Source organism: Chrysochloris asiatica, unplaced genomic scaffold, assembly GCF_000296735.1.
Source record: "Chrysochloris asiatica unplaced genomic scaffold, ChrAsi1.0 scaffold00177, whole genome shotgun sequence".
In the NCBI taxonomy this organism is placed as follows: domain Eukaryota; kingdom Metazoa; phylum Chordata; class Mammalia; order Afrosoricida; family Chrysochloridae; genus Chrysochloris; species Chrysochloris asiatica.
In genome coordinates this window covers 6,893,985-6,904,731 of record NW_006408695.1, presented here as the reverse complement: position 1 = coordinate 6,904,731, position 10,747 = coordinate 6,893,985, and the positions used below count along the sequence as shown (strand labels likewise).

Sequence of the window (10,747 nt, the reverse complement as noted above, 5' to 3'; positions counted from 1 at the left end):
GTATATTCTATGGGAACTGGCCATGGGTAAAAAATATGGCAGACTTTTCCTAGGCAATCTCTGGAACTTAGTAAAAAAATGCTTCCCCAGTCTTGACCTCCTGTCTTACCCAGTGGTTGCCCAGTGGTTGCACACAGCCTACCCTCTTCTGTCAGTGTTTATGCTGTTGTAGCCAGCAGCAGCCCAGGGGAATGGAAACACCCACTCAGGAGTTAGCAAAGCCAGGAGGTCAGCACAAGCACGCAGCGGTGTGTGCTCTCTAGGTCAAGGTGCACAGACAGCTGGAGTGGCGGGTCTCTTGTTCCGTACTCCAGATCAACCTTGAAACCAGAACTCCCTCTTAGTCAAACAGATGGCTGTGGGTTGTAGAGAGCCCTGGTAATGCTGAATATGTTCTTCACCATCCCCTCCACTCCCCAAATCACACACTCCATTACAGCATTCTGAGACCACCAAGCTTCACAAAAGGTCACACCTACCCTTGAAGGAAACTGCTACTTCAGTTTCTTGCTTCCCTTTCTCTGACTGGCTCCTGCAAACTAGCCATTTAGCCTGAGGGAGGCCCTAGTATGGTAGTACTGTAGCTTGGAAACTCAGCAGAAAAGAAATGATAGGATGAATTCCTGGCCTCTCTAAGACTGTACAAATTGGCCACTTTTATCTCCTCTTCCTTAATCCTAGAGTCTGCACAAGGAAATGTGTGGGCCACTTGGCTTCTGAGCACTCCAACTTTGAGTTTCTCACCCTCTCTTTCTGGAAGTCATTCAGGTAGGACCACTTGAGGTCAAGTAGCCCATTGGTGAGTCCTTGAAATGACCATTGCTGAGATGGCCTTGTTTCTTAAGGATTCTGGAGTTTCCTCTTCCTATCCTTGGGCTAGTTTGTGCCCAATACTGGCCCTTACCTGTTATGTGGTGTCCTGGTGTGGTTCTGTGGGTCAGTGTGCCAGACTGCAAAGTGGGTGGTTCAAACTCACCAGCTGCTCCTCAGGAACCCTATACAAGGTCACTATGGATTGAAACCAACTCAATGGCAGTTAACAACACAACAACACAACCTGTTATGTGGTCTTAGCATTCAAAGTGGACCCACAGTCCCTACAGTGGAGCTAGTGGGGCCAATGAGATGTTCCTGTCACTGCTACAGGACAAGGTATAGAGCATTCTTGGAGCCCTGGGAGAGAGGAGAGGGAAATTCTACCTTTGGAAATATGCATTTCTGTATCTGCTACTAGAGCTTTAGTATAAAATTTTTTCATGTTTGGGACAGGAGAGAGTGTGGGGAAATAAGTCACTTGCTGCTTATCTGGGGTATTTCTTGGCAGACCTCAAAATGAGACCATGGGGCACAAAGGGAGAGGGCAACTGGGCAGCTAAAAGGCTTGAGGTCAAGGGAAGGAACTTGCCAGTGTTGTCAGCTGGCAAATCTCAAAGGAAAAGCTGGGGAATATGGCACCAAATCAGCTTGGGAAGAGAAGCGGCACCATGAGTGGCAAGAAAGTCTGCATTGTAGGCTCCTGCAACTGATAAGAGGCTCTGATGAGAGATGTATCAGGAAGGGTGGCTTCCTCCAAGCAGAGAGCGACTTAAGGAGGGAGTGACACAGTAGGTGGAAAATGCCCTTAGGTTCTTGTTCCTCCTCTCCACAGGAAGGAAGCCTCTGGAGCACCCCCTGCCTGAAAAGCTTCTAGGATTTGGGCAAGTGGAGAGATCAGAAGGACTGGTCTTCTTCTTCAGCAACCAAGTGTAAGATAGACTGAGTCTCCCTTCTTCTGCCAGGTCACTGGGGACACAATCTCATGGGGGTGGGGTTGACAGGGAAGGCAGCACTGAGGCAGAGCCTTGCCTCTGTCTCCTGACTAGTGGGCCAACAACAGTAGCTCCCTCCCTCACACCCCTGCTCCTTCACTATTTTGTGCCCCCAGCCCCCACCACAGGGGCTTAGCCATCGTCATGATCCTGGGTGGCAATGCAGCTCAACTGGCATGCTTTGACCCACGGGTGAACATGTGGGTGCTTGAGCAAGATGTCGGGGGCAGGAAGCTGACAGAGATCATCAACTGGCAGCATGAGAATGTCAAATATTTGCAAAGGTACAAGCTGCCCCCCAGTGTGGTAAGCCCCAATGCCCAGTGCAGTTCTTTTCGATGCTTCCTGGATCATTCAATATTTTGCCCATAGAATTCTTCAATATTGCATGTTCTTCCATTTTTGTTTTATAACTCCAGATCTTTGCCCATTTCATTATAATACTTGACTTTTACTCCTTTGTGGTTTTCTGTTCAGCTCTTTTTCTTCGTCATTTCTTCTAGTCACTGTAGCTGCTCCTCTTTTCAAAAGCAAGTTCAAGAGTCTCTTCTGACATCCATTTTGGCCTTTTCTTTCTTTCTCTCTTTCTTGTCTTTTTAATGACCTCTTGCTTTTATCATGCATGCTGTTCTTTATGTCATCCCAAAATTTGTCTGGTCTTTGATCATTAGTGTCTAATGCATCAAATATATTCTTCAGATGGTCTCTAAATTAGGGTGGGATATATTTAAGGTCAGATAATATTTTGCTGTTGTTCATAAGATTTTTAGTGTCTAACCCTTCCGAAGATGTTCATTTCTCCTTCTACCTATTCTGTCTTAGTCTATAGAGATAGCTTAGTTTCAGCTGTGCTGAAACTTGCTCACCATGGGAGATCCTGCCAGTGTTTAAAATACTTGACATCGCTTCCAGCATTATAGCAACACATACATCACTACAGTATGACAAACTGGCAGATGAGGAGTGGAAACTGAGGTCTAGAGAGAAGAAATGACTGGTATACCTGAGATGATACAATGATTATTAGTAGAACCGGGACTAAAACCCGACTTTCTTCCCAGTCCAATTTAACTAAGCTTTTATGTTAGCAATGAATATCAATAGTAGTAATAACATTTCCTGAAATGCATTTGCAGGATGATGCAACCATATTCACAACCAGACCAATGAATGAAATAAAGATAAATGGGAATCAACAATCAGCATCCATAAAAGCAGTCACAACATCAAATGACTCACTGCATTGGGTAAATCTACTGCAAAAGACCTCTTTAAGGTTCTAGAAAGCAAAGATGCCACTTTGATGACTATGATGTGCCTAACCCAAGTCATGGCATGGCACCATAGGATAAGCACTGCACTACTAATTACAAGGTTGGAAGTTCAAACCCATCAACTGATTTTCAGAAACCCTAAACAAGTTGCTGAGTCAGAGTCAACTCAATGACACTTAATAACAGCCACAAAGTCATAGTTTTTCAGTTGTCTCAGATGCATGTGAAAGCTGGATGATGAAAATGGAAGACAGAAGAATTAATATCTTTAAACTGTGATGTTTCTGCAGAATGTAGAATACACTGTGGACTTCTATAAGAATAATTAAAAAAAAAATCTTGGAGGAAGTACATTCAGAATGCTTCTTAGATGCAAGCATGGTAAGACCAGTTCGTGTACCTTAGACACTTCATTAGAAAAGTACATCAGGTTTAGTGGAGGGTCTGTGAAAATGAGGAGAACACTCAATGAGATGAATTGACACAACGGTTACAACAACGAACTCAAACAGTGATCATGAAGATGGCCTTTTGTTCTGTTATATATAAGGTGTTCATGAGTAGGAGCCCACTTGATGGCAACTTATAACAACAACAAATGAATTTTCAGTGTACAAAGCACTTCCAGGTCTTTGATATCATTAGATCTTTACAGCCAGGAGCTATTTATGCCCAGGTGACAGACGGCAACCAGAGGCTGTGTGAAATGAAAGGATGTTATTGCCCAAGGCCATATTTCAGGACTGGGAGAAGAGCAAATTCCTCTTTCCTAGTCTTAATCGCTTTTCTCTTGCTTCAAGCACCAGATTTTAAAGCTAGAGTTTAAACCTTTCTCTCTGGAGACAGAACCTGACCTTTCCCAACCTGGATGGTCTAATAGCCTCTAATCCATTTCCTGTGCATGTCACCAACAAGCCCCTAATGGAGAATAGCAAAAAGGCTAAAGGGGAGTCTGGCAATTAGTGACTTGAAGGCAATAAATGACATTTGGACAATTGGCCTACTGGCTGCACTGCATTTGGCACCCCAAGGGCTCCAGAAACTAGGGCCAAAGTGCCAACCACATCAAAGTCAAGTGTTACCAATGTCTGAGCTCAGCTGGTCTCTTAGCATTTAAAAATGTCCTGCCCACACGTTTCCCCTTTCAACCTCCTTTGGCCATTTCCAGGAGCAGATGATTCAAGGTTACATGCAGCTGATCCCAGACTTGCTGGTTAATTATCTTGGCCCATAATTAGTTTTTCCTAGTCTTTGCTCCTTCCCAAATCCTGCAGTTAATGCATCATTTTTCTCTCTGCAGAGATTCCTTTGGGAGAAATCTGAGGCCATGGAATGAAAATTTCCGGCAGTAAACAGCCTTTTAAAGATGTCACATCTGTCTGCTGTCTCATCATCTGAAGCCAAACCTCTTGGCATCATCCCTGATCCCTTTCTTCATCTCAGCCTCTACATTAGTCACCAGGTCTTGCTGAGTTTGCCTCTGAAATATTTCTTGAATGTGCCTTTGTCTTTCCATCTTCATGCTTTCTGATTTGCTCAGACCTCATCATCTCTCATTTGGACTGTTTCATTTTCCTAACTGGTCTTCCTATTCCAGTCCTATAACTGTCTCCCTTATAATATAGACTCTTTAAGGAGTCCTGGTGTGGTGCTGTGGGTTAATGCGCTGGACTGCAAAGTCAGTTTGAATCACAAGGTTAGCAGTTTAAGTTCACCAGCTGCTCCTCAGAAACCCTAAACAGGGTCACTATGGGTTGGAACCTACTTGATGGCACTTAACAACAACAATTTCTTTAAACTACCGCTCTTTATGCGTCACTCTCCTATATAATGCTTCAACATATAATGCCCTGAACAATATGATCTACTTTGCAACTCCCTCTCCCGCATGGTTTTTGAACTCTATTAATCCAGACCTGAAATAATTCCTTACCCTACTTCATACACATACCAGCACACACACACACACACAGCCTATGTTGACGTATGATTGGGAGGACAGGGATCTGATTGCCTAGGTAGACTCTCTAAGAATCATCTCAAGGAAAGGGAGAAAAGATTGTTTCTATGTGGTTTGGGGAGATAGGCCTATTTCATTTCAATGTAAATTATGGGACAATTAAAGTTGTTTGATTATAAGGCTTAATTCCCCAGGAAATTTTGAGCATCCTGTTGGGAGGATTCAGGTAGAAGCTGTCTGTCTGAAATCTTACAGGTGCAACTCCTCTACTGAGCAAGATCTGGTAGTCAAAAGTCTATCCATGAAATTTTATTTCCAAGAGTCTATAAATCTCTGTTAGGGAGCTCTGGTAGCATAGTAGTTACAAATCGGGCTGCAAATCGCAAGGTCAGCGGTTCAAAACTACCACTCGTTCTGCGGGAGAAAGATGAGGCTTTCTGCTCCCGTAAAGATTTACAACCTCGGAAACCCTGTACAGGGTCGCTATGAGTCGGAACTGACTCCATGGCACTTAACAACAACATAAATCTCTGTTAGAAAATCCACTATTTCCATAAACACTTTCCTGTTTAGGAAACTCTCTTGCCTATCTCAACATGTGTGCACACGTGCCTTACACATGTACACACTCTCCACACAATCTATTGGCACTAGAGAATGTTACCACACACTGTCTCTTTCTCAGATTGTTTCACATAATCAGTGGAGTCACATTCTATACTCATGTAGCTGCCCAAACATGAGAGAAAGTAGAACAGGAAAGTAACATTTCATAAAGTGGGAAGTTATCTGGGCTTCTTCTAGATAAGCAGAGACCCCAGGCTACCCTGTGTTAAATGGAACATGATGGCCAGCCATTCTGTCTATCAAATATCCTTCTATGAGCTTCTCAGAGTTGTTGGGCATCCTGAATTGAAAGCAGAAGTCAATTCTAACCCTGGAGGACTGGTGGTGGTGGACTCATCGAGTGGTGGTGTTTATTTCCCTTGTAAGGCTTACCTTGTAGTTGTTGCTGTTAAGTGCCATTGACTCAGTTCTGACTCATAGTGACCTTTTATAGGGTTTCTAAGAAGAAGCTGGTGAGGTTGAACTGCCGACCTTGCGGTTCAAACCAACCTTGCAGTCTTACAGCATCATACCAGGACTCCACTTATACCTACTTACCTAGGGAGTTTAAAAGGAAAATTTGATGATGTATGATATTCATACTATCATGACTTTGGAGGATGTAAAGGAACAGTTCTACCATGTAAACATAGATCACATGGTGGGAAGGCACCAAACCTTCCAATGTTCTTTTATTCCCATAGCACCCTGAGAAAGCATGATAATTAGTTAATGAGCAATTGTTTAGAAAACAAGTGACATTAGTCACTTGGTGTGGTAGAAGAAGAGGAGCCTTGGAGGTGTAGCTGTTGAAATGCTCAACCATTAATGGAAAGAAAGGTCAGTGGTTCCAACCCACTAGTCAATCCATGGGAAAATGATGTGGCAGTTTGCTTCCATAAATATTTATAGTTTTAGAAACACCATGGGACAGTCCTACTCTGTGCTATATAATAATATGGGAAAGGTCACTGGAAGGTGGAATTGTCCCAGTACCTGTGAGTTTGGATAGTAGGAGGAACAATCATCTCCTTGACCATTTTCATTTCAGTCAGAGAAGTCTAGGTTTTCAAGATTTCCCACCCCACAAAGGCAAGTGGAAAATTTAGTCAATATCAAATATATTCAATTTTTTAATAACCAGATCTAGAAGTAATATATGAAAAACTGGGCACATTTGTCTCCTAAGCTTGTCATTCAATGTCCTCCTTGATTTAGCATCAGCAACTTTTACACGTTAACTGATATTGAATCAGCTCTTTCACTTCTGAGCTGCGTCATATCAGGCTTGTACTTTGGAACAAGCAGTTCAACATCTCATATTTCAGTTTCCTCAAAAAAAAAAAAAAATAGATTATTTCTTTAAAAAGGCTTTGCATAACATCTGTTATGAAGTTAGCATTTGACAAATGCCACGTATATACTCCTGGTTCCTTGACCATTACCAGTGCTTACTTACTTCTAGGTCTTAGCTCATCTGTAGCCCTGCACATTACATTATTTTTTCTCCCATTCTTTAAGGTTGAGAACAAATACTGAACAACCAGAAGCTCCTTGATTACCATGCTAGGAAATAACCTCACCATCTTCTACATACCCTTAACTGATCTATTTCTACTCATATTATCAGCTATTTGCTTGTTGCTGCCTACTACTATAAATATCTTAAGATCAAAACATGTCAGCAATTCATTTCTGATCTTCTTCATGGTGCCAAGCCAGATGTCTCATACATAAAGGAATCTTGGTCAATATTGGTTGAATTAATAAATCAAGTACCAATGCCTTAACAGCCATATTGATTTTCCCCTTCATTTTGTATTCTGTTGTTTTGGTTTTCAATGACATCATTCTACTGTCTGTTGTTTCCAGTGGAAATCTAGCAAGGCTCACTAGTTTTGGGAACATATCAAGTATGATGACAGAGATACAATTCTTTCTTGGGTATCATTTGGGTATGTATGGCTGATTTCTCTTGATAACTTGTAGTCTATGAAATCATCATTTTATACCACATATAGGTATAGACTGAAGACTTTGAGTTCTGAACCTAGGAAACAGTAGGAAAAGATGGGTTTGGGTCCTAGGACTCAAAAGAAAATTTTCAAATTTTGTTAATTATATCAGGGAGCCATTCTCTCTCTCTCTCTCTCTCTCTCTCTCTCTCTCTCTCTCTCTCTCTCATTTTTGAGTCTTTGAAGGATTGTATTTACATGGATAAGGAGCTCTGGTGGCATTTTGGTTGGTGGTATGCTGTGGAGTTGGAACTCACTCCACAGCACATAACCACCACCACCATTTACATGAACTCAATTATAGAGAATGCTTCCCTGGAGCTACGTGGCTTCAGGTTTTTTGGTCTTGGCCTCAAGCTGAAGACTCTCAGGAGGCTGATGATAGGCAGGAAATCCCTCCCAGGACCTGTTCAGGTCAAATTTTTGGACCTTGTGGGCCAGTTCCACCAGCTCAGCCACTGCCTGCTTCACTTCATCATCATAGTGTAGCTCAACATATCCTGATAGAGGGATATCTTTCTGGAAAGGATACCCCTCATAACAGAGGTTAGGATCCTTCTTAGGTCAGGGTGGTTAGCCAAGAAGACTCTAAACATATCCCTGAACTTCCTCCCATACTAATCGGCTGCTTTGTGCACAGAGACTGTGGACTCAGTGGGCATCAGCTCATCTGTATAGATAGATCTTCACATGGATCCATGAGTTAAAGCGCAGAGACAGCAGATTGTAGACAATCTCAAAATGGTTTTGCCGGGTTGGGATGTCCACTACTGGTGTCAGCCAAGGATCTGAATTGGGCGTTGCTATGATCCCTGAGGAATGTCAACACCGGGATGACTCCATCAGGATGGATGTTGTCATTGTTAAGTGCCATCAAGTTAATTCTGACCCATAGCCACCCTGTATAGGTTTCCCATGGAGCAGCTGGTGAGTTTGAACCACCAACCTTGCAGTTCAAATGATTTTGCAGTCTGATGCATTAGCCCACAGCACCACACCAGGACTGGATACAGATCTCTAATTCATCAAAGCAGAACACCTGAACATGTTGGACATATTGGGGCAGGATTTCAGTCACATACTCTCCAAAAACTGAGAGTTGCTTGTGGGCCACCTCATTCCAGGGTCTGACAATGGAGACTGTCAGTCTGGGAGCTCTCCCTCCTTACAGACAGCCACAGAACTGAGGGTCACCCGGCCCAACGGACCACTGCTGTGGCCCTCAGGAGCCCATGCCACCAACCCCTAGCTGCCACCATGTTCCCTATAGAGAACCAAAGGATGATACCAATGGGATGCAGCTAATTATTTTACCAGAGAATTATCATTGTAATTTTTCCCCCTTTATTAGTAAAAGAGATGTCCACATATTGCAACCATACTTTATCCCCATTTGGAATATATATTTGCTCATACTTGATTTTGAATTAATGTAGTTTAGTGTAACTTCAGGGAAATTTCAGTTCCCTGACCTATGACATGTCCAAGTGCTGGATGAGTCACAGACGTTTAGAAAATTGAATAGTGACTCAGAGATCAACAATTCTAATGTCTTATGCATCACTCTCTCTAAACGTTTCTAAAAGAGGGTTGTACAATTTCCTCATGAATGCTTCCAGCAACAGAGAGTTTATTACTGTGCAAAGCAACCTATTTCTTTTCTAAATTATAATTAATTTTCATTGATTATTAATCATAACATCATCTTGTTTTCTCCTGGTACCTTACCAGCAACAACATATAGTTACATTCATATTGTTTGATTTTCATAAAATTGTTGTGAAAAGGGCCTAACCCACTCCATCACCCCTACTTCACTAATAAGAAATATGGGCCTGACTGGATCCAAGCCACGGATCTAGTACAGGGTTTACTGATTCTACACATGAGATTATGTTAATGAACAACATTATTGAAATACAATTAACATAGAGTAACTCCTTCCAGAGGGTGATACTTGCATCTCAAAGGGCAAAGAACAAAGCTTGAGAGGAGCTCTGCCTTCTAGTTAGTATGTTATTTGCAGCCCTAGTACAAGTTCAGTCCTGTGGACACCAGCTATACATGGCATGTCATGCTAAGAACCAATGCTTCTCTCTATAGTCCCCTTTTCCTCTCAGTGTACCTGGAAAAGCTCATGAACCCAACATCATTCCTTCTGCTTCAATTCAGCAATCTATCTAGTCTGTCTACCCCATTGCTGCTAATCTACTTTGAAAAGTACCAAGACCTCAAAGTCCCTAAGACTATTCTATTCCCTGAATAGTGTCCAAGGAACTTTAACTTGCTGGTGGTGCTGATACAACTAAGTTGTATTTGTAAGAATGAAATTACAAAGGAAAAATAAAATAAAGTTTGGAAATTTGAGAGAATGAGAAGCCTGAAAGGAGATGTATCACACTGACAAATCAAAATAAAAAATTAATTTCTGATGTAAAAAAATAGACATAATATATTATAGAATACAGAGTAAAAAGGACAAATATGTGAAAATTATGAGTAGAAAGAGAAGGGGAGGCTATAAATATGACAAAGACTAGCAGTTCTAAAAAAGAAAATGGAAAAAAAATGAAGAAACGTATATAGGGAAAAAAATTGAGACCTAAGTTAACCCAACATCCTGAGTTGAAAGTCATAGATTTACATTCAGAGTTAATAATGATAACATGAACACTTAGTGGTGAAAATTTAAGTTCCAGGGATAAAAAACATATTTTACAAATTATTAAAAGGAAAGAACCGGTTATTTATAAGGAAAGGAGAATGATTTTGCATTAGAATTCTTACCTGCAATACTATATGCTAGAGACACTGGAAAACATTTAAAGTGTATCTAAGGAAAAGGGCCATGGTTCCAGAATCTTTTATGCCAAGGACTGTAAGTCTTCAAAAAATTGCACCCATGAACCTCTTACTAATGATTTGAATATGTATGCCTTCCAAATGAAAATTTAATCAAAATTGAGTGCTCACATTGGGGAAGATGAAATACAAGAAAAATAGCAATTTTCAATGAATCAAGTAAATCTTATTTTTTAAATGTAAATCCAGTTTCTTAAAATAGAAGAGGAATATGAAAGAAAT

General features: G+C 41.4%; 1 pseudogene; it reads right to left on the bottom strand.

The window, feature by feature from the left end:
* Positions 1-7,984: 7,984 nt before the first annotated feature.
* Positions 7,985-8,922, bottom strand: LOC102837377 (annotated as a pseudogene).
* Between the last annotated feature and the right edge of the window lie 1,825 nt (positions 8,923-10,747).